This window comes from Ornithorhynchus anatinus, chromosome 1 (genome assembly GCF_004115215.2).
Source record: "Ornithorhynchus anatinus isolate Pmale09 chromosome 1, mOrnAna1.pri.v4, whole genome shotgun sequence".
Classification (NCBI taxonomy): domain Eukaryota; kingdom Metazoa; phylum Chordata; class Mammalia; order Monotremata; family Ornithorhynchidae; genus Ornithorhynchus; species Ornithorhynchus anatinus.
The window spans coordinates 8252842-8280224 of NC_041728.1; the positions used below are offsets into that span (position 1 = coordinate 8252842).

Here is a 27383-nt window from a genome sequence, read left to right on the forward strand (position 1 = left end):
TATTATTACTCTGTCGCTCTTTACCTTGGGCATACCATCGTTTAGCAAAGTTGGGAAGTCGCAGCCTCCTGTGTCCTTTCTGTTTCCTCACAAAATTGGGTCGGTCTCAGTGCAGCTAGAGTGGCCCACTAGATGAAGAAACCCAAGTGAATGCAACAATATTTGCCTTCCTTCTTTACAACTTCAGCAGAGTGAGAGGAAAGATTGGATTAATCCACAATCTCTGTGACACTTTCGTCCTTGAAAGATAAGTCTGGAGAAGAAGGTTAAGACTCTGATCAATATCCAGTTCGGGAAGGAGTCGGCGAGTAAACTTCAACACCTCTGCCAAGATAAACATCCTCTGCTATTTAAAAGGCTCCCTTTATTTCCAGCAGTATTTATTAAGTGCTTACTAAGTGCCACGCTCTGTCTTAAGTGCTGGGTTAGATGCCTGGTAATCAGGTGGGACACAGTTCCTGTCCCACGTAGAGCATGCAGCCTTAATCCCCATTTTACAGACAAGGGAACTGAGAAGTGAAGTGACTTACCCAAGGCCACACACGGGACAAGCGGCAGAGGCAGGATTAGAATCCATGACCTTCTGACTCCCAGATCCATGCTCTTTCCACTACACTACACTGTTCTCGTGTTTTCTTTTTTCCATCACTTCCATGCCTGCTTATAGCGATTAATACGAAGCACTGACAACCACGGGCTGGGTAACAATTAAATCAGTAGCTCCCATATGATTATTCGGTTCTGGTTTATTCTACTTATCAAATTCAAGTGTGCCTAATGGATATTTTATAGAATAATCACTAAAATGGAGGCTCTAAATGTTATTGACTAAAGGTAAAGAGCTTGAATCTTCTGCTTTGTTACTAAGGTTGCCTTTCCAAGTCCTTTGAAATAATATGCAAACTTTACACTTTTTGATCTCCAAGAGGAAGGGGTGTGGACTTTGCACTTCATATTAAGAAGCCCGAACTCCTCATCGTATCCCAAATTCTGAAATCCACCCACCGGCGTGCTTAATACGTTTGACAAGGCAAAATGCAGATATTTTAAAATCCCCATTATAAATGCCTGAAAGCATTTTTAGAAGAGCTACGTTTGTTTCCCTTTTAAAAGCTTCGGTCGTGTTGACATTGAGGCCCACCAAAGGGGAAATCTAGTTTCTTTTATAGTTTGAGATAATGTGGTTTCTTGCTCCAAGGCAGGAGGACAGAGATTAATGTGCCTTGCCGTCCTGTGTGAACCTCCTGTGAGTTCAGTCACAGACTCTCTGGAGTTGAAGAGGTGAACACAGTTTTCTTCTTATTTTAACACAGTTTTCTTCTTATTTTTGGTTAGGAGCAGCTGTGGTCTATTTACAGCAGAGGGTCACTCTCTGGTTCTCTGCTGTTTCCTCTGGGTCTCACCCACCCTTCCTTAGAGTGACTCCTTTCCAGCTGCGTGGCCTATTCATTCATTCAATCATATTTCGAGTGTTTACTGAGTGCCAGGCACTGCATTATAAGCACCTGGGACAATACAGTATAACAATAAACCGACACAGCCCACAGTGAGCTTACAATCTAGTAAAGTTTCCCAGGCCTAGAAATCAAGGGACCTGGGTTCTGATCCTTTGTCTGCTCCATGACCTTAACGTTTCTGTGCCTCAGTTCTTTCATCCATAAAAGGGGGATTCAGTTCCTTTTCTCCCTCCCTCTTAGACCCTGATTCCCAGGTGGAGAAAGGACTGTGTCACATGCGATGGTGTGATCTGCCCCAGCATTTTGTGCAGTGTTTGGCACGTAAGCACTTAAATACCACAATGATTCTTATTATTGAGAATCATTACTAATCCTTAAACGGTGTGAATTCATAAAAAAGAATCCCACAGGAGATCCCCTAAGGGAAAGAGATAGCAGAGGTGTGCACTGCCAAAACAAGCCTGGAGGAAGAGTCCCAAATGGTCTGTGAGGCAAGGGAGTAATAATAATAAAAATCATAATTGTGGTATTTGATAAGTGCTTACTATGGGCCAGGCACTGTATTAGTGCTGGGTAGCTACAAGCTAATAAGGTTGGGACACAGTCCCTGTCCCACATCTGGCTCACGGTCTTAATCCCCGTTTTTACAGATGAGGTAACTGAGATATAGAGGACGTGAAGTCACTTGCCCAAGGTCACACAGCAGACAAGTGGTGGGGCAGGGATTAGAACCTATGTCCTTTTGACTCCCAGGCCCGTGTTTGCTCTAACCACTAGGCAGTGATCATTTAAGCATCCCATTGTGCTCTGAAGACAGCCTGCCTTACCCACTGTGGGGGTGAATTAGACTCTGCTGATCTGCGGAGGTGAAAGTCAAGTAACTCATTGCAGTTAATCACGGCACTGTAATTAGCAAGTGACAACAGACCTTAATTTATTTCCAAAACAGTAAAAGGAGAAATAATGTTCTTCTAAGCTTTTGTTTTTAATAAGGCATCGTTCCCGGATTGAATGGGAGTATAGTGCATTACAACACATCTTGTAATGATCATCTAATCCAATTGCTAATTCCAAAGCCTTAATGCGGCTTTTAACATCCTTTGTTGTTTTAGAACTAACTCATCCTCCAATTCACTCCTCATCGGTAGGCGGAGAAAGAAGATCTATTTCTGGAAGGCGAGATCCATTCAATCATATTTATTGAGCGCTTACTGCAAGGAAAGCACTATACTAAGCGTTTGGGAGAGTACAATATGACACTAAGCAGAGACATTCACTGCACTCAATAAGCCTACAGTGTAGAGATGGCTGTGCAATGACACAAATGATTTTCTTTCACTTCACTGGGTTTCGTTGGTAGGCGGGGTAGTTTTACGTCCTCTGTTTCAGGCGAACACGACCAGAAAACAACTTTGTTTCTTGTTTCACCCTTATTGGGTTATCTCTTGGCTCACCAATCAATATCCCAGAGCAGCAAGAAGTCCACTAGCTACCAGGTGATGAGAAGCAGCGTGGCTCAGTGGAAAGAGCATGGGCTTGGGAGCCAGAGGTCATGGGTTCGAATCCCGGCTCCACCACTTGTCAGCTGTGTGACTGTGGGCAAGTCACTTCACTTCTCTGTGCCTGTTACCTCATCTGTAAAATGGGGATGAAGACTGTGAGTCTCACGTGGGACAACCTGATGACCCTGTATCTCGCCCAGCGCTTAGAACAGTGCTCTGCACATAGTAAGTGCTTAACAAATACCAACATTATTATTATTATTACTATTGGCTGATTGGTCACCTTTCTACTCACCTCTTTGCTACCCAAAATAAATCAGCCTCCTAATGGAACACAATGACCCCGTCAGAGAAGCTTCTCTATTGTAGTGCAGGACACTTTAAGAAGTGGACTGTGGTGAACCTAATTCATTTGTATCTACCCCAGAGCTTAGGACAATGCATGACACGTGGCAAGTGCTTAACAAATACCATAATAAAAATCAATCAATCGTATTTATTGAGCACTGTACTAAGCACCTGGGAGAGTACAATATAACAGTCTAACAGAGTTGGAAGACACTTCCCTGCTCACAACAAGCTTACAGTCTTGAGAACAAGGTGTGATCAGGTTATTCAAAAATTGAATTTAGTTACCCATGTTAAAGGCCTGGCATCCATTTGCCAAAGAGCAGCTTGGCCCAGTCGATAAATCACGGGCCCGGGAATCCGAAGGACATGGGTTCTAATCCTGATGCCACCACGTCTACAGTGACACCTTAGGCAAGTCACTTCACTTCTCTGGGCCTCACTTACTTCATCTGGAAAATGGGGATTGACTGCGAGCCCCATGTGGGATATGGACTGTGTCCAACCTAATTCATTTCTATCTCCCCCAGAGCTTAAAACAGTGCCTGGCACATAAGGAGTGCTTCACAAATACCATTAAAAAAAAGAAAAAAGAACTAATGTCAGGTAAACATTTCAAAGCAGATGAATGTGAAGTTGTATCAAAGGTATCAGCAGAGTTTAAATATCACGGGAAAGGCGATAATCTGAAGTAGGTTTGGGTGGTTAAGACAAGGTGCTCATTTTTTCCCTGTTGGTGTCTGTTTGGCATTAAAGTGGAGGCAGGGAGGCGTTCATTCATTCAATAGTATTTATTGAGCACTTACTAGGTGCAGAGCACTGTACACTAAGCGCTGGGAACGTACAATTCGGCAACAGATAGAGACAATCCCTGCCCATTGACGGGCTTACAGTCTAATCGGGGGAGACAGACTGACAAAAACAAGACAACTTAATCATGATAAAAATAGAATCAAGGGGATGTACACCTCATTATCAAAATAAATAGGGGTAATACCGTGGGGCCAGAGTAAATTCTGGGTGTCTTTAGTCTAGAAGTCCCCCACCCCCTGGAAACTTGGGGGGAGGGGCGGGGGGAGGTGACATAATGGCCCTTTACTCCTTCAGCCTTATGATACTCCGGTCCATAGCACTTCTGTAAATATCCTTTTACTCTACTATTTCCCCTAGGTGTAATTAACTATAACGTCTGTCTCCCTCAGTAGAGCTCTTAGTAATAATTTTGGTATTTGTTTAGCGCTTACTATGTGCTGAGCACTGTTCTAAGTGCTGGAATAAATACAGGGTAATCAGGTTGTCCCACGTGAGGCTCACAGTCTTAATCCGCATTTTACAGATGAGGTAACTGAGGCACCGAGAAGTTAAGTGACTTGCCCAAGGTCACACAGCTGAGAAGTGGCAAAGGTGGGATTAGAACCCACGAGCTCTGACTAGTACCATGCCTGGCACACAGTAAGTGCTTAACACATATCATAAAACCAAAAAAAAATTAATCATATAAATTGATGATATGCTTTTTGACTGTTAACTTAAATACTGGGTGAAATCAGTTTCCCAACACTTTCTACTTGTTCTTTGTGATCAATTGATCGATCAATCAATGGTATATAGTGAGCATTTACTGGGTACGGAGTATTCTACTAAGTGTTTGGAAGAGTACAGGGCAGCATAGTTGGTAGATACAGTTTATATACCGGGATTTTACAGCCTAGCGAGGGAGACGGGCATTAAAATGAATAAATTATGGATATGGACATAAGTGCTTTGGGGCTGAGAGTGAGGTGAATATCAAAAGGGCTTAAAGGGTAGAGATCCAAATCCAGGTACCAAATTACTTAGTAAAAAAATGTGTATATATATATATATATATATATATATATATATATATATATATATATATATATATACAGTGCTTTGTACACAGTAAGCACTCAATAAATACGATTGAATGAATGACTATATATATGAACTGAGAAATATACAGATATACATCCTTACTAAATAACTATGTAAAATGAATGAAAATGAGTTTAGAGTTCATTCTAAACTTTTTTTCATTCAAAATGGTGAAACACACTTTTTCCATGCCCAACAAAATCTAAACTCCTGCCTGGAGGAAAGGAAAACTGAATTGACTTGTCGGCACTTCCAACATTGTTCTAAGCCTGTCCCTGAGTTCTGGATGTTTCCCCTCAACTACGTTTAAAGTAGGGCTAACAACCTTTGCCCATATACTCTTCGATCTATCGTTAGAGAAGTTTGGATGATGACAGTAGATAACGGTTATATCTTGAGTCTGAGCTCTGGACCGTAAGCTCGTGATGTGAAGGGAAAATGTGTACCAATTTCATTGTATCTGTAGTCTCCCAAGTGCTTAGTACATCCTCTGCATGCAATAAGTCACTTAACTTCTCTGTGCCTCAGTTACCTCATCTGTTAAATGGGGATTAAAACTGTGAGCCCCACATGGGACAACCTGATCAACCTGTATCTGCCCCGGCGCTTAGAACAGTGCTCTGCACAAGGTAAGCGCTTAACAAATACCAACATTATTATTATTAAATGCTCCGTAAATACGACTGATTGATTGATCTGAGCAGCTGAGAAACACTGAGATAAAAAGGGAGCGATCGAGGGACACTGTGGAATTTAAAGTTGACCATTATTCCGATAGTGAGATTTATCCGTTTGGAGGGCGTGGGGTGTCGGTATGACTGAAAATGGGAAGTTGTATAACCACCATACCCCCAGGTGTGTGTGTGTTTGTGAATGTATTTATGTTTGTGTCCTGAAAACACGGTTACATCTGGTATTTGAAGTGTCTACCACTGTTTTATTTTCCTCCTTTTTGAGTCATGGTCTTCTCGAAGTGTCTGCTCTAAGCTTTCCATTTCTAACTGCTAGGAGTCAGGCTGCCTGAACAAAATTATCTCTTCGAGTCATTCCAGTGAACACGGAGCTTTCTAGGGTTCTCTCATTCAGTCAGTCATATTTATTGAGTGCTTACTGTGTGCAGAGGATTGGAAGATTACAGTATAATAGAGTTGGTAGACATGTTTCCTACCCACGAGGAACTTACAGTCTAGAAGGGAGCTTATAGTATAGCAATCTCTTTAACCCTCTCCATGCTCCTGTTGAGCTTGGAATTGGGACCTTATTTTTATGATGTGACAGGTGAATGTGATTTTCCTAAACTAATTTTCAGGAGAAAGTTAGCGTGGCCTAGCGGATACCGCACAGACCTGGGAGTCTCAGCTCCACCACCTGTCTGCTGGGTGACCTTGGGCAAACCACTAAACTTCTCTTTGACTCATTTTCCTCAACTGTAAAATGGGGATTCAATCCTATTCCCTCCTACTTAGAGCGTGAGCCCCTTGTGGGACAGGGACTCTGTCCAACCTGATAAAACTTGTATCTACCGCAGCGCTTAGAACAGTACTTAATGTGTAGAAAGCGCTTAACATATACCATGAAAAAAAATCAAAAGCCCCCAAAAGAACTTAACTTCTCTGTGCCTCAGTTACCTCATCTGTAAATTGGGGATTAAGACCGCGAGCCCCATGTGGGATATGGACTGTGTCCACCCTATTAATTCATAAATACTCCAGTGCTTCATACAGTGCCTGCAACATAGTAAGAGGTTAATAAATACCATTAAAACAAAACCAACAAAAGTCTGCAAAAGAACTTAACTTCTCTGTGCTTCGGTTATCTCATCTGTAAATATCTCCCCCTTCTAGACTGTGAGCCCGTTGTAGGGTAGGGATTTTCTCTGTTGCCAGATTGTACTTTCCAAGTGCTTTGTACAGAGCTCTGCACACAGTAAGCGCTCAATAAATACAATTTAATGAATGAATGAATAAATAGGGATTAAATCTGTAAGCCCCATGTGGAACGTGAAATGTGTCCAACCTGATTAATTAGTTTATACCCCAGTGCTTAGTACAGTACTTGGCATATAGTAAGTGCTGAACAGATACCATAAAACAAAAGAACATTTTGTCGAGACCTGAGAAATGTACTTTGACGAGTATTCAAGGTTTCTACCTTGAATAGCCGCAGCAGAGTTCTACATCAGGTTGAATAATCAGAGATAGGAGGTGGGCTTGAAGTGGGTAAAATTGGTCGGCACTGTGTTGGATGAATAAGCGAAAGTGTGAGTTTAAGTGCCTATAAACACATACATTAAACGACTAAGTAACATTATGCCTACAGCTTTATAAATGGGTAGAACTCAATCGCCTTGATACGTTACATTGGTGGTGGATCTATGTATATATAGTCTATAAACTTGAAAACCTTTCTGGTTGTATTTTATACACATCCTTTGGGTTCAAAGATGACCCTCCTAACTGTGCAAAATTTTTATTGGTGCTTTTTGAGTGCCTGACAGACCAATTCATCACTGACAATCCCTTCTAAATCATGTGCATATAAAGACTCGGTTATTCAACTGCAGCTCATTCCCCCTATTGCATGGTAGCTTTTTCATTTTTTCTTCTGGCTGCTACCATCTTCCTGAAGCCCCCTCTTCTAAGATGCTGCCTACGTCCCTAATCAGATCAGTCTGGCTGATCTCTGTTTCTGGAACTCTCTCCCTTGCACTATGCTAAATACCTCCCCAACACACACACAAACAACACAAACTCAGATCAAAAACACCCATCACACGAGGCGAACACTAAAAATGAAACCGAAGAGATCCATCTGTTTACACAGAAAGAAATTAATTTTTCCACCATAGTTCTAAGCCATTGAAATGATCAATTGCCCTTGACTATTTGTCTCAACTCTCCAGCAGTAAACTATATCGTTACATAAGACATAAGAGGCAGACTGAAAGGATTTCAGAAACCAGGGAATCAGCTGTTTCTTGGTGGAAGTAGTCCGTCAGAGAAAGGATTTTTTAGAAAATGGTATTTTTTAAGAGTTTATGATGTGCTAAGCACTATGCTAAGTACTGGGGCAGATACAGGATAATCAGGTCAGCCATAATCCTTGTTGCTCAGTGGGGGAATCCCAGTCTTCCCTTATAATTTCCTATACTGTTATCCTGTAATCTATGACACTTTTTCTTTCAAGTGCATTTATTGAATGCTTTCTGTGTGCAGAGCACTGTACTAACCACTTGGGAGAATACAATATAACAATATATCAGACACATTCCCTGCCCACAAGGAGCTCACAGTCTAGAAGGGGAGACACAATAATATAAACCACTCATATTTCTAATTATTGTCTCACCTCTTCCTCCACATGGAACTAATTCTCTCCTTCCGTAGATCCCCTAAACAAGTCCCTTTCCATCTCAAAGCCCTCCCGAAGAATCACCTCCTGCAGGAAGCGTTCCATGATTTTATCCTCCACCTCCCTGCCAGCTCATCCCATCAACAGCCTTAGCACTTGTATACAGTCCTGCTTTATATTTCTTTTTAATTTCCTCATTTTCTTTTTTTGGCCAATTCATCCTACACAGCATCTCCAAAGTCTGTCCCTTTCCACCAACCACCACCGCTCTAATGCCAGCTTCGTTCATTCATTCATGGAATTCAGTCGTAGTTGTTGAGTGCTTACTGTGCACAGAGCACTGTACTAAGCGCTTGGAAAGTACAATTCAGCAATAAAGAGAGGCAATCCCTGCCAACACCGGGCTTCCAGTCTAGACCAGCTCTGCAGCTAGCCTACGTTTGCAATAGTTGAGGAGCTAATAATAGCACTGTACGATGTCTCCCCCACTAAACTCTAAACTCACTGTGGGCAGGGCACGTGTCTGCTAATTCTATTGTGTTCTCCCAAGCTCTTAGAGCAGTGCTCTGCACACAGTTCCTTAAATACGATTGATCGACTGATTGTACTGTGCCCTAAGGAAGTACACTAAGCAAATGAACCACTTCCTGCCCACAAAGAGCTTACACTCTGACACTGGGAGGCAGACAGGACAGCACTTACAAAGTAATCAAAATAAATAATTAAATGTGGAATCGAGTAGACACATCTACATAAATGTTCAGGATGGGTACAAATGAGTATGTGTTACAGGTAGTGTATTGCTTTATCTAACCTGGAGTGCTGGGAATTATTCAGGTAAGATATAATAATAATGATGATAATAACAAAGTATTTAAGTGCTTATTATGTGCCAGACACCGTACTAAGCGCTCGGGGTAGCTACAAACTAATCAGGTTGGACATAGTCCATGTCCCACATGGGACTCACAGACTTAATCCCCATTTTGCAGATGAGGTAACTGAGGCACAGAGAAGTTAGGTGACTTGCCCAAGGTCGCAAAGCAGACAAGTGGTGGAGCTGGGATTAGATCCCATGACTTCTCGACCTGGGTTCGACCCAAGAGAACCTGGGTTCTAATCCAGGGTCTACCAATTGCCTGCTGTGTGATTTTGATCAAGTGACTTAACTTCTCTGGGCCTCAGTTTTCTCATCTGTAAAGTGGCAATTCAGTACGTGTTCTCCCTCTTACTAAGACTGTGAGCCCCATGTGGGACAGAGACCCTGTCTGACCTGATTAACCTGTTTCAGTAAGTCAGAAAATTCTTCGGAAAATAACATTTTTTAGCAAAGAACATTTTGGTCTCATTAACATAACTACCATTTTTAAAAAGGAAGGACTGCAGTCTTTCCTTTGAAAACTTAAAATCTGTAGATAACAACAACGAATGTGGTCCCAGTAGTAATCGACATCTAAGTAGATATGACTAGTTTTTATAGTGACAACATTTCCCATTTGTTTCCTCTAGACTCATTGTGGGCAGGGAACGTGTCTACCAACTCGGTGAAACTGCACTCTCCTAAGTGCTTATTAAGTGCTCTGCACTCAGTAAATAGCATTGATTGATTGAGTGAGTGATTGTATCTACCTCAGCTTAGTACCTTGCTTGTCACGTAAAAAGTGCTTAACAAATACCATTATTATTATTAGGACAGGCTGTCTTCCTCATCTGCAAAGTCTTCTCCGGCGGCTATACCGCTATTTTCAAGAGAAAAGCAAAATGGAGCAGAAAGCAGAGAGCCTAGAACTGAGAGAGAGGTTCAGTGGCCAATCTTATTTCTCTCTAACTCATTATCATCCTCATCAGTGGTTTATATTGAGCACTTACTATGTACAGAGCACTTTACTAAGCGCTTGGGAGAATACATGCAACAGAGTTGGTAGACACGTTTCCTCCACAGCCAGACATAAATATAATATAAAATTTAAATGATGATGAAGACGATGGTATTTGTTAAGCTCTTACTGTATGTCAGGTATTTTAGTAAGCTCTGGTGTGGATAAAAACAAACTGAAAGAGACACAGTCCCTGCCACACGTTGGGGCTCATAGTCTCAATTCTCATTTTACAGATGAGGTAATTGAGGCACAGAGAAGTGGAGTGACTTGCCCAAGATCACACACACCAGACAAGGAGCAGATCCGGGAATAGAACCCATGACCTTCTGACTTCCAGTCTGTGTTCTCTCCACTAGGCCAGGCTGCTTCTCAATATGTGTATATAAGTACTGTGGGGTTGAGGATGGGGCAGATATCAAATCAATCATTGGTAGTTATTGAGTGCTTACTCTGTGTAGGGCACTGTACATATCTGTATTATATATGTATTGTATTCATATTAATGCCTGTCTCGCCCTCTAGACTGTAAGCTTATTGCAGGCTGGGAACGTGCCTATTATATTATCCCAAGCGTTTAATACAGTGCTGTGCACACAGTAAGCACTCAATAAATACAACTGATTGACTATACTAAGCGCTTGGGAGAGTACAATACAACACCACTGATAGATGCATTCCCTTCCCACAACAAGCTAAGAGTCTAAAACTGCAGAGTCCCATTGCTTGGAGGTTACCCATCCCACACAAAACTTAGGTCCGGCTTTGGGCCGGCAACAAACGGCGAGACTTTGTGAATTCGAATAGGAGTTGGGAAGCAACCGGGGAGGTAAGAGGTGGGAGGGAAATTAGGGCAAGCAGGCCAAAAGAAATATGCCAAAGATTAGCATTAGGAAGATTTGCTATGAAGAGCCTGGAAAAAGTCATGAAATGTGCTGATGTAACAATTACCACAAAAATGCAAATTGTCAATTCTGTGGTGTTTCCAGGGACAGTGTATGGATCAAAAAGCTGGACAGTGAACAAACAGGATAGAAAGTTATTTATTTTGAAATGTGGTGTTGGAAAAGGCTTTTGCGAGTACCATGGACTGCCTGAAAAACAAACAAATGGGTTTTGGAGCAAATTTAAGCCAAAATGGTCTTTGGAAGGCCAAATGACTTGATTTAGATTAGCATCTTTTGGACACATAATCAGGAGGACTAATTCTCTGGAGAAGACACTAATGCCAGGAAAAGTCCAGGGAAAACGTGGAGGAGGCAGACCAGCAGCTAGATGGCTAGAGACTATAACAACCATAACAGAAGAGCCGTTTTCGAGGTGATGGATTATGGTGGAAGATGGGACGTTCTGGAGAAAATAGATCCATAGAGTCGCTATGAATCGGAAACAAGTCTACGGCACTTGATGATAATAACAATAATAATAGGCAGAAAGAGCCAGAAACCCTGGAAGATATCACTTTCCACCTTGCTCTTCTTTCTACTGAAACTCTTTTCAGGTTTTGCCCTTTGCAGAACACATTTATTCTCTTCTGTCCTTTTTTTCCCTTAACACCAAGAGACGATGAAGACTCTCTCAGTAACACACAGTCATACCGGGTTTTCATTTTAAATGCAAGATGAAGTAACCGGTGTCAGCAACCCCGGGGGATCAAAAACAATATTTTCGCTTGGAAACGGCCTCAGCTGATGCTGAGTAGATTTGCTTCCAGAAAACATTCATCCAACCGAGGCTAAGACAGTTTTGTGAGTACAAAAGTCTTATCTTGCTTGGAGAACAGAGTTTTGGCGTAATGTAACATAATCTCAGACACAGAGGCATAAAGTCCCACCTGTGTCCTATTATATTCGATTTTAAACTCCTCTTGGGCTGAAATAGTGTCGTCTGCTTTTAGTTGCAGTAGCATGGCCTAGTGGAAAGAGTGCGGGTCTGGGCCTCAGTGGACCAGGGTTCTAATCCTGGCTCTGCTACTTGTCTGCTGCAAGGCCTTGGCCAGGTCACTTTATCCCTTTCCTTCTCTGTACCTCAGTTTATGTCATCTTTAAAATGGGGATTAAATATCCTTGTTCTCTCATAATTAGACTGTGACCTCTGTATGGGACCTCTGATATTCTGGTATCTAGCCCAGTGCTTCGTATAGTGCTTGGCACAGAGTAAACACTTTACAAATACCATTATAACTTCTGTTGAATTCTCCCAAGCAACTAGTACATTGGTCTGTTGTCATCGTCTTGTGCTGTCGTAATGTCCGACCTATAGCGACGCCATAGACACATCTCTCCCAGAACGCCCCGCTTCCGTCTGCAATGGTTCTGGTAGCGGATCCATAGAGTTTTCTTGGTAATAATCCAAAAGTGTCTTACCGCTGCCTCCTTTGCAGTAAACGAGTCTCTGCCCTCGAATCTCTCCCATGTCGCTGCTGCCCAGCACAGGGCAGTTTTGACTTGTAGCAGATGGCCTTCCGCTCGCTAGCCACCGCCCAAGCTAGGAATGGAACGGACAGGCCTCTGCTTGACTCTCCCTCCCGTAGTCGAGACTGATAGAGTCCTGGAAACTCTCCAGGTGCCACCCTGGGAGGGGACATTGCTCTGTATTCATGGTGTAGTCAATGGGTTCCGATGGTCATGTTCTTAGCAAAAGAATATACATCTCTTTTTCCTTCCTATTTGAATAGTCATAATAAGGGTAATAGTATTTTGTATGCTCTTTCTGTGTGCACAGCACTATACGGAGCACCAGGAAAGTATACAGAGATGGGAATTAGCCATGATAATTGAGTCTCAAGGGGTTCACAATCTAGGAATATAAGAGGGTCAGTCAGTCAGTCTCCTCACGTGACTCACCCAGGGAAGCTGGAGTGAGGTGATCATAACTTCAGTGTTCCTTGCTGGAACTTTTTCCAGAACTTTATTGTTTTTTTATCCTCTCTTGCTAGTTGATGCTAAAATACATGAGCGATGCTGAGAGACCCGCTCAGAGAGTCACATGTGCTCCTCTAGACTGGAAGCTCATTGGGGTCAGGAAACGTGTCTACCAACTCTGTTGTATTGGACTCTCCCAAGCACTCAGTACAGCACTCTGCACACAGTAAGCACTCAGTAAATACCATTGATTAATTGATTGAATCCCCTCTAGACTGTAAGCTCACTGTAGGCAGGGAATGTGTTTACTGACTCTATTATATTGGATTCTCCCAAGTGCTTAGTACAGTAAGCACTCAGGAAATAAAATTGATTGATTGATGTGGCGTCTGAGGGAGAGTCCATATCTTAGAGTGGTACACTAAACACTGAGACCTTCAGTTTTGGTCTGCATCCTGCTATCATATTACTACACCCTGAATCTTTCTCCCAAAGTATATTTTGTTTTATTGGTTCCTATTTTCTACATTCTCATCTGTTGTCACAATGTGGGTGTTTTGCTACTTAGGTAGTAGAATTCTCTGGTGACATTTAGTTTCATGTTGTAGAGAAGCAGTGTTGGATAGAACACAGGCCTGGGAATCAGAAGGCCATGGGTTCTAATCCCAGCTTTCCCACTTGTCTGCTGTGTGAACTTTGCCAAGTCGCTTCACTTATCTGTGCCTCAGTTACCTTGTCAGTAAAATGGTGGCTGAGACTGTGAGTCTCACAAAGGACAGGGACCGAGTCCAACCCGATTTCCTTGTATCCACTCCAGCGCTCAGTACAGTGCCTGGAACATAGTAAACACATAACTAATACCATAATACCAACGCTTAAATACCATTAAAATAAAGCTCCTTTTCACTTCTTCACTACAAAGTGAGGTGATGTGATTTAATAAGCACTTACTACATGCCGAGCTCTGGGGTAGGTAAGAGATAAGCACATCGGATTCAGTCCCGGTCCCACATGGATCTCACAGTCTATGTGGGCAGGGGAGACAAGTATTTTATCCCCATTTTAAAGATGGGGAGTCAGAAGCCCAGGGAAGTCAGGTGACTCACCCAAGATCAGATTAGAAGTCAGGTCTCCTGATTTCCCATCTCAACTGTAAGCTCGCTGTGGACAGGGAACAAAGAGAAGCAGCGTGGCTTAGTGGAAAGAGCAACGGGCTTGGGAGGCAGAGGTCGTGGGTTCTAATCCCGGCTCCACCACTTATGAGCTGTGTGACTTTGGGCCAGTCACTTAACTTCTCTGTGCCTCAGTTACCTCATCTGAAAATGGGGATTAAGACTGTGAGCCCTATGTGGGACAACCTGATTACCTTGTATCTATCCCAGTGCTTAGAACAGAGCTCGGCACATAGTAAGCCCTTAACAAACATTATTATTAATTATTATTATTGTAGTTGAAATAAATGGTATTTATTGAGCACATACTGGGTGGAAAGCACTGTATTAAGGATTTGGGAGACTACGATATAACGGAGATTTTAGGCACATTTCCTGCCCACAGTGAGCTTATAGTCAAGAGGACAAACTTATGGTCTAGAGGACTATTTGGTTGCTCTGGTTTTCTTCAGATTTACTGGCAATCCATAAACCCAGCTGACTCTGCAAAGTCAAAGTGGTTCACAGTTATCCTGTCTCCTTGGTGTGTTGGAGTAGGGCTCAGACAAATCATATAGTACAACTCTTGAAGGATTGACTCTGGGCTGTTTGAAATAAAAGGGAATGCCAGGAAAATAACAATGATAATGTCTTGGATTTACACCAGAGTAGAGGGCTGTGGTAAAAGTGACGCTTCTGGGTAAGAGTCCCTTAATTGAAAACATTCTAAAAAACACAGTGTGCTGAGGCAGCCTCTTTGCCTTTGGAAGGACCTAGTGGTTACTCTCCGGAGTGAACCGCCCGCACCACCGGACCAAAAGTTCGATGTCAGCTCAAACCAGCCTGCGTCATAACGGTCTGTGAGCCACGGGCGGTTGTTCTTGGGTCTGTGCCAGGTTGCTTGGTGGCTAGCTGGAGATAAGTCATGTTAGACTTCGGCTTTCCCATTCCTCGACTCCCTACCGGAGCAAAGGGAAAGGAAGCAGGAGAGGGTGTATTGGTGATAGGTGCACCTATTCTCAGATAATCTCGAAGCCAGTATATATGGTCTGTGTTGACTGTGTTTAAGTGGGAACTTGAAGATTGCCACTTATCATTATGTGGTTTAAAAGTGCATAAAACTGTGGGCAATTTTCAGGACTTCTCCCGGCTAAAGTACACAAAGGAAGATTCTATGATTCCAGTTATGTTTCTGTAAGTGGATAAATATGCACATTCTTAGGCTCTGCCAAGAACCAGATGAATATTAACTACATTAGCATCTACAGAGCTATAGAATCAAATTGATTATAGAATCTTTTTCTATGGTATTTAAGTGCTTACTATGTGCCAGGCTCTGAACTAAGTGCTGGGAAAGATGCAAGCTAATCAGATTGGACACAGCCCATGTCCCACATGGGGCTCACGGTCTTAATCCCCATATTACAGATGAGGTTAACTGAGGCCCAGAGAAGCGAAGTGACTGGCCCAACGTCCCATAGCGGACAAGTGGCGGAGTGGGATTAGAACCCAGGTTCTTCTAACTCCCAGGACGTGCTCTTTCTTCTAGGCCATGGTGCTTAAAGGCCATCGGGACAGCCAGAGCCCCCTGCTCCAGTTCGGGTAGCACGCAAACACCAGACAAAGAGGAGGGCTTCTCAACTTTTAGAATGTTGTAGAAAGGACATGGCTGCCTCTGTGGCTTCTGTGACTGATGACACTAAGCCACAAGGAGTCTTAGGCTCAATTCTTTCTATGAAGCCACGTTGCTTCAAGGCGACCACTTCCATCAAGGACTTCCATGATACCCTGCTCCGGCTGCGCTGGCACGCAAACAACAGCCACAGGGGAGGCCTTCTCAACTTGTGAGCTGTGAAGGTCATGGCTGCCGCTGTGGCTTCTGGGACTGATATCAGTCAGTCACTCAGTTATATTTATCGAGCACTTAGTGTGAGCAGAGTACTGTACTAAACACTTAGGAACGTCCAATATAACAGACACGTTCCCTGTTCACGACTAGCTTACAGTCTAAAATGGGAGAACGCTGTCTGGAATGCTGCTTCCTGAGCCATAATGCCCAACTGCTCTTGTTGCATTAATAATACGAAGAGCAATAATGATGATGGTAATAATAATGATGATTGTGGTATTTCTTAAATTTACTCTGTGCCAAGGACTATGCTAAGCGCGGGGATAGATACAACAAAATCAGATCCCACATGGGGTTCACATTCTAAGTAGGAAGGAAGACAGGTATTGAATCCCCATTTTGCAGATGAGGGAACTGAGGCACAGAGAAGTTAAGCGGCTCATCCAAGGTGACCCAGCAGCCAAGTGGCCGAGCTGGGATTAGAACCCAAGTACTAAGACTCCCAGGTCTGTGCTCTTCCCACACTGCTTCCCCTGTACTTCTGTGTACTTTGATGGGTGTGTGAGTGGTGCACCTTGTCTTTGCATCTGGAATGCCAAAGAATCCATCAAACCAAGGAACTCATTCAGTCCCTAGCAGTGTGGGGCCATCACACCTCAACAGTACCACTTTGAGGCCAGATCTGACTCTTATTAAAGGCACATCCCCTCCAAGAGGCCTTCCCCGACTAAGCCCCCCTTTCCTCTTCTCCCACTTCCTTCCACATCGCCCTGACTTGCTCCCTTTCTTCTTCCCCTCTCCCAGCCCCACAGCACTTATGTATACATCTGTAATTTATACATTTATATTAATGTCCGACTCCCCTCCTCTAGACTGTAAGCTCATCGTGGGCAGGGAATGTGTCTGTTTATTGTTGTATTGTACTCTCCCAAGCGCTTAGGACAGTGCTCTGCACGCAGTAAACGCTCAGTAAATACGATTGAATGAGTGAATGAAAGCACTAAGACATTACCCTCCCTAATGGATATTATATATTCTGGCAAAGCACTTGGGAGAGTACAGTAGAAGTAGGAAGGTAGTATCCCTTCCCTCGGGAAGCTTACAGTCTACTAGGGGAGGCAAACTAGATTATTACAAAATAATTGATAGAAATCTCCTAGGGTTCATCTGTTTCTGCCACTAGAATCTAAGGTTTCCTGCCAGACAGTAAACTCCTTGAGGGCAGCCACCCTGTTTACTAACTTTATTACCTTGAACTCTCTGAAGCCCGTAGCACAATACTCTGCACAGAGTGATCATTCAATAAGTACTACAATTCAATAAGCATAATTCAATATAATTCAATAAGCATTCAAAAGAGAAGCAGCGTGGCTCAGTGGAAAGAGCCTGGGCTTGGGAGTCATAGGTCATGGGTTTGAATCCCGGCTCCGCCGCTTGTCAGTTGTGTGACTGTGGGCAAGTCACTTAACTTCTCTGTGCCTCAGTTACCTCATCTGTAAAATGGGGATTAAGACTGTGAGCCTCGTGTGGCACAACTTGATTACCCTCTATCCATCCCAGCGCTTAGAACAGTGCTCTGCACATAGTAAGTGCTTAACAAATACCAACATTGTTATTATTATTATTACTACTAGTTGAGAGATTTGAGTCTTCTGCCTTGAAGCAGCAGAGAAGCAGCATGGCTCAGTAGAAAGAACAAGGGCTTGGGAGTCAGAGGACATGGGTTCTAATTCCACCCCCGCAACTTGTCTGCTGTGTGACCTTGGGCAAGTCACTAAACTTCTCCTTGCCTCAGTTACCTCATCTGTAAAATGGAGAATGAAAGTGTGAGCCCCAGTTGGGACAACCTGATTACCCTGTATCTACCCCAGCGCTTAGAAAAATCCTTAGCACATAGTAAGCCCTTAACAAATACCACAATTATCATTATTATCATTATTTTTGAAGTGGGTAAGGGACTTGATCAGTGTCTCGTAGTTTCTTCAAGAACTCCCTCCTTAACTGGGATTCCACAATCCCTTTTTCCACTGGCTCATCAAACTGAAATCTCCCCCACTTCAATTTAAGGCCAATGTCCTCTTCTTCAGACCCGTATGGGCTGAGAGGCAATTGTTCCCATCCAGCTTATAAAAACATCTTGGATTTCAGGGCAGTTATTCAATCACAGCGTGGCCTGGAGGGTAGAGCACAGGCCTGGGAGTCAGAAGGATTTGGGTTCTAGTCCTGGCTCCATCACCTGTCTGCTGTGCAACCTTGGGCATGTCACTTCAATTCTCCGTGCCTCAGTTTTGACATCTGTAAAATGGAAATGAACACTGTGAGCCCCATGTGGGACATGGACTCTGTCCAACCTGAACATCTTGTAACTACACCAGAGCTTAGAACAATGCCTGGCACATAGTGAGTATTTAACAAATAATGTTTAAAAAAAAAATCATCCCTTATCCTTTTAGGTGCCAGTCTTGATGTCCTATGGGAAAGGAAGAGATGAATGAGTACGATCAACTGAATTTTAGGAAAACAAACTTAAAACATTCTTAGAGCAGTGGTTCTCTTGAAGATGAGTGTAAGAGGCAAAGGAGTTCAAGGATTCTGGCTGTTGTTCAAAAAGACAGTTCTGCCGGGTAGTGGAAGAAAGTATTACAAGACTTAGGGAAAACCATTTTTTTCCCATCTGCTTTCCTTGAACAACTGCATAGAGCTTATATATAGCTTTGCATTTATGAGCGCGGTCTCATCTGGTTTATGTTATTCCAGTTGCATCATGATTGAGGTCCTCAGCTCTGACCTCCCTCTCCTTCTGTTTGTATCCCACGCTCCTGGAATTTGTCCACCAACAGTTGAAGCAACCAGGCGTTGTCCTTTCCATTTTCCTCTTTGTTTCACTTCCATATACATGAGAATTTCCCAAGTCCAGACTCGTGTCCCTTGGGTTCTCTCTCTCTCTCTCTATAAGAACCCAACTTGATTCTCATTGGCTGGGAAGATGAACACCATTTCAGTGTTTAAACCGTATTGATTTAGGTGCAGATGACAGAAATTATCAGTTGCATTATTTCCTGAGCCTCTGCTGAGAACAGAGCACTGTCCTAGGCGCTTGGACGAGAATAATAAAATCAGTAGACATGATCCCTGCTCTCATGAGAAGACAGTCATGTGCTGCTGGGGAGAAGGAGAGGGTACAGACACCATGAACCTGGGAGTCAGAGGCTCTGGGTTCTAATCCAATCTCTGCTACTTGCCTTGCTGTGTGACCTTGGGTAAGTTATTTCATTTCTCTGGGCCTCAGTTTTCTCATCTGCAAAATGGGGATGAAGTACCTGTTCTCCCTCCTACTTAGACTCCGAGGCCCATGTGGGTCAGGGACTGTGTCCCACCTGATTATCCTCTAGTCAGTCAGTAAATCGTATTTACTGATGGTTATCATATGCAGAGCACCCTACTAGGCACTGAAGCGAGTTCAGTATAACAATACAACAGACTATCTGCCCTAGTGCTTAGTATATTGCTCATTCATTCAATAGTATTTATTGAGCGCTTACTCTGTGCAGATCACTGTACTAAGTGCTTGGAATGTACAGTTTGGCAACAGAGAGACAATCCCTGCCCAATAACAGGCTCACAGTCTAAAAGGGTGAGACAGACAGCAAAGCAAAACAGAGCAAAACAAAACAAGTAGTCTGGTGTAGATATCATCAAGATAAATGGAATCATTTGCAAGTCATTAACGAAATAAATAGACTAATAAATAATGTATACAAATATGCACAGTGCTGAGGGGAGGGGAAGGGGGAAGAGCAGAAGGCGGGAGAAGGGGGAATGGGGAGAGGAGGGAGGGCAGAGGGAGGCTCAGTCTGGGAAGGCCTCCTGGAGGAGGTGAGCTCCCAGTAGGGCTTTGAAGAGGGGAAGAGAGTTAGTTTGGTGGACGTGAGGAGGTAGGGCATTCCAGGACAGCGGGAGGACGGGGGCCAGGGGTCGACGGGGGGACAGGCTAGAACGGGAGACCGTGAGATGAGTGGCAGAGGAGGCAAGTGTACGGGGTGGGCAGTAGAAAGAGAGAAGGGTGGTGAGGTAGGAGGGTGAGGTAGGAGGTAGTGCTTGGCACATAGTAATCACCCCAAACCCCCCTCAACTTTGGCCTTGGCCACACTATTCCCCTTTTTGATATGTTCTCCACTCTCAGCCCACAGCAGTTATGTTCTACAATTTGTTTTAATGTCTGTCTCTCCCTGAAAAATGTAAGTGCCTTATGGGCAGGGAAGGTGTCTACCAACTCCATTATTTTGTCCTCTACCAAGCGTTTCGTACAGTGCCCTGCACACAGTAAGTAATATACCATCTATTGATTTCCATGTGACAGAGCCACTTCAGATGCTGCTTGAATGGACGAATGTTGAAGCTGGGGGCCATCCAACTCTGTTGTACAGTTTAAGAGGGGAAGTTGTTTAGGACTGTACATCATTGGCATCAGCACTGTATCTAGCACTGAAGCAGTGCTCACAGTTAAGTGCTCGTAAATACCAATGATTGATCGATCAGTAGCATTTATTGTGCATCGTACCGACTTGCTCCTTGTAGTCGTCCCGCCCCCCCCCCCCCCATCCAGCCCCAAAGCACTTATGACCATATCTGTCATTTATTTATATTAATATTTGTCTGCCTCTTTAAACTGTAAGCTTGTTGTGGGCAGAGAATGTGTCTGTTTATTGTTATATTGTACTCTCCCAAGCACTTAGTACAGCATTCTGCACACAGTAAGTGCTCAGTAATTATGACTGGATGAATAAATGAATATATTCTATTACTATATTCTCCTAAGCACTTAGTATTTATTCATTCAATAGTATTTATTGAGAGCTTACTATGTGCTGAGCACTGTATAGTCCTCTCCAAACCATAGATACTCAACAAATACCATTGATTGACTGATTGAAAAGCTACTTAGAATGTCCCAAGTCCTTAAATTTCACAGGGAGTGTTCGAGTCTATCAGTAGCAGTGTGGCCTAGTGGAAAAACCGTAGACTTGAGGATCAGAAGACCTGTGTTCTAATCCCAGCTCCATCACTTGCCTGCTGTGTGACCTTGGGCAAGTCACTCAGTATCTCTGTAAAATTTCATCAATTTCTTCAACTGTAAAGTGGGGATTCAATACCTGTTCCGTCTCCGATTTAGACTGTGAGGCCCATATGGGACAGGGACTATGTCCAACGTGTTAGATCGCATCCATCCCAAGGTTTAGAATAGTGCTCCACACATAATAAGCAGTTAACAAATACCTTATTGAAAAATAGACTCCGTTGAGGTTTTTTTCCCTCAGGAGACTGAAACTGGGCCATTTTGCAGTGTAACCATAAATGAGGACCAAAGTCAGCCATTTCTTATCTAGGACCAATGAAGGAAGAGAAAGAATTAGGGAGTCCGTCCAAGATCTAATGGAGAGTTTTGTGGCAGTTCTATGCCTGCACAACTACTAGTTGCCGTTTTGTTTTCTCTCTCCTGTTCCCATTATTTGTAAATCCTCAAGTCTGTCAGTCTTTTCCCATGGATAAACATGAATGACCTCGGGTGAACCAGATTACCATGGCAGATAAGATCGAAGTTGGGGTTTAATCAGTCACACAAATAGGAAAAAATCACAACAGAAGATGCTAAAATCAAGGTTTGGAAGATGATATTTATAGCGACTGAGGTTTAAGACTGTTTAAGGGGTGAAGTTTAAGATTTAAATATTAAGGGTTAAGGAGGGGATTTGATGAACAGAAGTCATGTGGTTAATTATTAGGTCTGGAGCTGCCTGATAGTTCTGCCTGGGGAAAAATCTGGAAAATGGGTTTTAGTCTAAAGGAATCCACAAATGAAGATAATGACCAAAGTAACCTATTCTAACTTCCTTATAACTTCAGGTACAGCTTAAGTAGAGAAAAATACAAAAGTTGATCTCTTTTGGCTGGGTCTTAGGAGAGCAGGCTGCTTTAATTTCACAGGCAAGAGAAGTTCACAACCATTTTCCTTAATACTAATAACAATATAATAGCAATAACAATTATTATAAATTGTTTAAAAATGGTGATTGTTTAGTCTTTACAATGAGCCAGGCTGTACTAAGCGCTGAGATAGGCACAAGCTAATCGGGCTGTTTCTTATGGGGCTCAATTTACATCCCCATTTTGCAGATGAGGTAACTGAGGCCCAGGCAAGTTAAGTGACTTGCCCAAGATCACACAGCAGACAAGTGATGGAGCTGGGGTTAAAATCCAGATCCTTTGACTCCCAGGCCCTTGCTCTTTCCACTAGGCGATGCTGCTTCTCATATATAATTAATTATAATGGTAGAATTTGTTAAATGCTTACAGGGTGCCAAGCACTGAGGTAGACTCAATACAATTAGAGCAGAAACTTGGGGGTGCCTAATCCCCAGTGTAGTAGCTCACATTACTCACAACTCCTTGGTGTTTATATTAATGTCTCTCTCTCCCTCAAGATTGTAAGCTTTTTGTGGGCAGAGAATGTGTCCATTATATTGTTACATTGTACTCTCCCAAGTGCTTAGTACAGGGCTCTACACACAGTAAGCGCTCAATCTAAGGGGAATATTTCCCTTTGCTATGCTCTCAGGAAAACTCCACTACACCTCCAAGGAGGAGGGAGTTTTCCCACCTTGGAGAAGAAAGTCAGCCTTACCCAGAATGCTCCAAATGATTTTGGGAGGGCAGGGTGTTGCCCAAGTATCATTTATTTAGCCTTTAACTCGCAGCCTTTAAGGAAGATCTCAGTAACTCTCATCCTTCTTTTATGTAGGTTTCATGCTTTCACTGCTTAGTTCATTTAGAGACTTTAGAAATGCAATACAATGCTAGAAAGGAAAAAGAGCATTTACATATATGTACAAACAAAGTGAGACAGATGGTTGAGAAACACTCCACACATGCTAAAAATGTTCATTCTCTCAATGAGGCCTGCCTTTAGATGGCATTTAAATAATCCCTGTCATCAAACAAGTGATTTGGAAGTTTTGTTTTGGAAATAATGCTCTCAGGCCAAAAGCAGAACCTTTGCTAAAGCATGTTCATTTTGAAGAAGATGGTGATTTTATCATTATGAAGGTAGAGTTAATTATCTGCGTCGACTTGCATTGTTTCTCGAGGAACTAGAGACAAGCAGCGGGATTTAGGAGTACAATGTTTGGCTTGCTATGGTAGCTGTAGATCCAAAGAAAACCAGATAACAGCAGCCGGAAAACTAAGGACTTGGCAAATACTTCCGAGTTCACTTTGAGTTCACTCGGCTTTTACGAAAGAGGGAGTCCTGATGAGATTTCCATGATTGCTTTCATATTGGATATCCTATTCTGTAGTTCCCATCCATTCACCTTGAAGTTCATTAGAAATTTGGGGTGGCTAGTGCCCAAAGCAGTACCTCACATTACTCACAGTGAACTCCTTGGTATTTATTTATATTAATGTCCCTCTCCCCCTCAAGACTGAAAGCTCATTGTGGGCAGGGAATGTGTCTGTTACGTTGTACTTTTTCAAATGCTTAATACAGGGTTCTCCGCATAGCAAGCGCTCAATAAATATGACTGACTGACTGATTACGGATATCCGTAATCCAAATTGCTTTTGACGGTGTCCAAAACTTGGGGGTGAAGCAGCATGGCCTAGTGGAAGGAAGCGCAGGAAGGGAAACCGGGTGATCTGGGTTCTAACCCCAGTTCCACCGCTTTTTTTTTCAATGGCATTTGTTAAGTGCTTACTATGTGTCAAGCACTGGTTCTAAGATCTGCAGCAAATGCAAGTTAATCAGATGGGACGCGGTCCCTGCCCTACAAGACGCTCATAGTTAACTATAAAATGGGGATTCCCTCAGTTTCTTCTTCTGTAAAATAATAATAATAATGGTATTTGTTAAGTGCTTACTATATGCCAAGCACTGTTCTATACACTGGGGTAGATACAAGGTAATCAGGTTGTCATTCTTCAATAGCGTTTATTGAGCACTTACTATGTGCCGAGCACTGTACTAAGGTTGTCCCATGTAGGGCTCACGATCTTAATCCCCATTTTGCAGATGAGGTAACTGAGGCAGAGAAAAGTTAAGTGACTTGCCCAAAGTCACCCAGCTGACAAGTGGCAGCCTGGATTAGAACCCATGACCTCTGACTCCCAAGCCCATGCTCTTTCCTCTAAACCATGCTGCTTTTGCTTCTTAAAATAGGAGTGAAGACTGTGAGCCCCATGTGGGACATGGACTGATTCCAAACTGATTAGCTTGTATCAACCCCAGCATTTAATACAGTCCCTCTCTCATAGTAAGCACTTAACAAATACCATTAGAACAAGCAGGTTTCACTCAATCGGTGAAATTAATCGATCCTATATTGTATGCAGTCAATCACTCAGTGATATTTATCGAGCACTTATTGGGTGCAGAGCATCGTACTAAACCCTTGGGAGAATACAATACTATGGTTTTAGACATAATCCCTACCCCCAAGGACCTTACAATCTAGTGGAGAGCACTGTAGTAAGCACTTAGATCAGGGTACAGAGTTTCTAAGTGCTTAGTATGGTGCTTTGCAAACAGTAAGCTGTCAGTAGATACGATTGAATGAATGACAGATGACTATGCTTGTTTGTAATTTCCTCCTAAAGAAATTTGAAAGATATGATTGTGCAGGTTGTCAGGGCAGGCGTCCCCGGCTGACCTGCCCTCTAGTCTGTAAGCTCGTTGCGGGCAGGGAATGTGTCTGCTTATTGTTATAATAAACTCTTCGAAGCAGTTAGTACAGTGCTTGGCTCACAGCAAGCGCTCAATAAATAGGATTGAGTGAATGAATGAATGAACTGGAGGATACCTACCAAAGTTTCTTTGCCATTAAAGGGCGCTGTCTGCCAGAGGGCAACTCACAGAAAGCCCAGAGCCCTTTCAGTCAATTGATGGTATTCATTGAGCGCTTACTACGTGCAGAACGAAACAGTCATATTTATCAAGCGCTTACTGTGTGCAGAGCACTGCACTAAACAGTTGGGAGCATACAATGTAAAAATATAATAGTCGGTTGACATGTCTGCCCACAATGAGCTTACAGTCTAGAGCTTACAGAACATTGTAATAATAATGAAGGTATTTGTTAAGCACTTACTATGTGCCAAGCACTGTTCTAAGCACTGGACCACTGTTCTAAGTGCTGGGCTGAGCATTCGGGAGAATAGAATAGAGTAGGTAAACGTGAACCCTGTCTTCAGGGAGTTTACGGTCTAGTGGAAACTCATTCCCAAAGCCTGCTCTCTCGATACTCTTAAAACGCAATACAGGATGTGGACTCAAAGGCTTAGCGTCGTACCCTGGCTTGTTCGATAGAAGGAGAGGAGGCTGAAGATGTCCAGTGAGAACACGAATGGCAGCCGAACTCGCCACTGGATTGAGGCCAGCAGGAACACCTTGAAGAATACCTCACAATCTCGGGCACTTTTGCCAGACGAACTTAGTTAGGGCTGTCAAGAGCTCCCTGATAACTTTCGCAGGTCGGTTGGCGAACTTAACCAGCAAACATTTTTCAGTGTCGAGTGAATTATCGTGGGATTTATTGGCCCTCTTTCTTTGGAAACGGATTTCTTCAGCACTCCAGTCTGGAGGTTAAATGGAACCTGACTTATTGATGTAAACTGTTCGTTCCCATTCGTAAACAGTTTAACGGGCTAAAAATAGACGGAGGAGAGAGAGGTGGGGAAATTGTATAGTTACAGTAAAATGAACTTTTATTTGGAAGCTATCAGGCTGGTTGTAGGGTCCCAAAGGAGAGCTTCTAAAGAACAGCTTGAGCTTTTATTTGAATGTCAGTCGAAAGCTTATTTGACTGCCACCTGGTACAAGAGTTATTAACTTTGGTCCATTTTCAACCTGTAGTCTCTCTGATTTTCTAGTTGTTTTCTTTTTACTACTCGCTTTCTTCTCCTCCCTTCAATTCACCAGTGCTATTTAGTGAGCACTTACTGTGTGCAGAGCACTTGTACTCAGCCCACTGGGGAGTTCAGTGGAGTAGGGTGACAGGATTACTGCCCTCGAGGAGCTTCCACTCTAGCCAAGTGAGTGATTTTTGGACAGCGATCAAGCCTCAATACATGGTATTTATTGGATGCTTACCATGTGCAGAGCACTGTACTAAATGCTTCGCACTGTATTAAGCGCTTAGTATGGAAATTCTTAGTACAGTAATGACAAATGATCCCACATCCCCCTTCCAGAATTCTGAAACATTTAGGGACTTGATTTATCCTGCCGCTCTCACTGCCTGGTGCTTGTCTTGTCTTATGCCGTCGAGTCATTTCCGACCCATCGCGACGCCATGGACGCATCTCTCCCAGAACGCCCCGCTCTCCATCTGCGATCGTTCTGGTAGTGGATCCATAGAGTTTTCTTGGTCCAAATAGGGAAGTGGGTTTATCATTGTCGCCTTCCGCGCAGTAAACTGGAGTCTCTGCCCTCGACTGTCTCCCATGCCGCTGCTGCCCAGCACGGGTGAGTTTTGATTTGTAGCAGATTGCCTTCCACTCGCTAGCCACAGCCCAAGCTAGGAATGGAATGGGTAGGTCTCTGCTTGACTCTTCCTCCCGTAGCCGAGACCGGTAGAGGACTGGAAACTGCTACAGACATTGATTTCCTACCTGCAAAGGAGTGATGGGCCGGCCACTAAACGCAGGATTTAAGTATCAACCCTCTTCCTTGACACTGCTTTGGCATATATAAAAGAAAATAATCCTAAACTCTGGGGTGCATTGTCTACTTCCCTTTTTCATAGTTTCTGGCACCCCTAACCCTGACCCTGAAGCATGGCCTATTGGACAGAACACAGTCCTGAGAGTCAGAAGGTCATGAGTTCTAACCCCGGCTCTGCCGCTTGTTTGCTGTGTGACTTTTGGCAAGTCACTTAACTTCTCTGTGATTCAATTCCCTCATCTGTAAAATGAGGATCGATACTGTGATTCCAACGTGATATGGGCTATTTCCAACACAATTAGCTCGTATTTCCCCCAGCGTTTAGTACAGTGCCTGGCACATAGTAAGCGCTTAACAAAATACCATTACTA

The 27383-nt window shown here is 43.2% G+C and overlaps 1 protein-coding gene and 1 non-coding gene across 2 annotated transcripts in view; one reads left to right on the forward strand and one right to left on the reverse strand.

Moving 5' to 3' along the window:
* ST8SIA4 (ST8 alpha-N-acetyl-neuraminide alpha-2,8-sialyltransferase 4) overlaps positions 1–27383 on the forward strand; it is a 132231-nt gene that overhangs the window by 91306 nt on the left and 13542 nt on the right. The window lies entirely within an intron of this gene.
* On the reverse strand, positions 12877–13014 carry LOC114817708. The gene has a single exon (XR_003765566.1). It is a non-coding gene; the product is annotated as a small nucleolar RNA SNORA7 (small nucleolar RNA).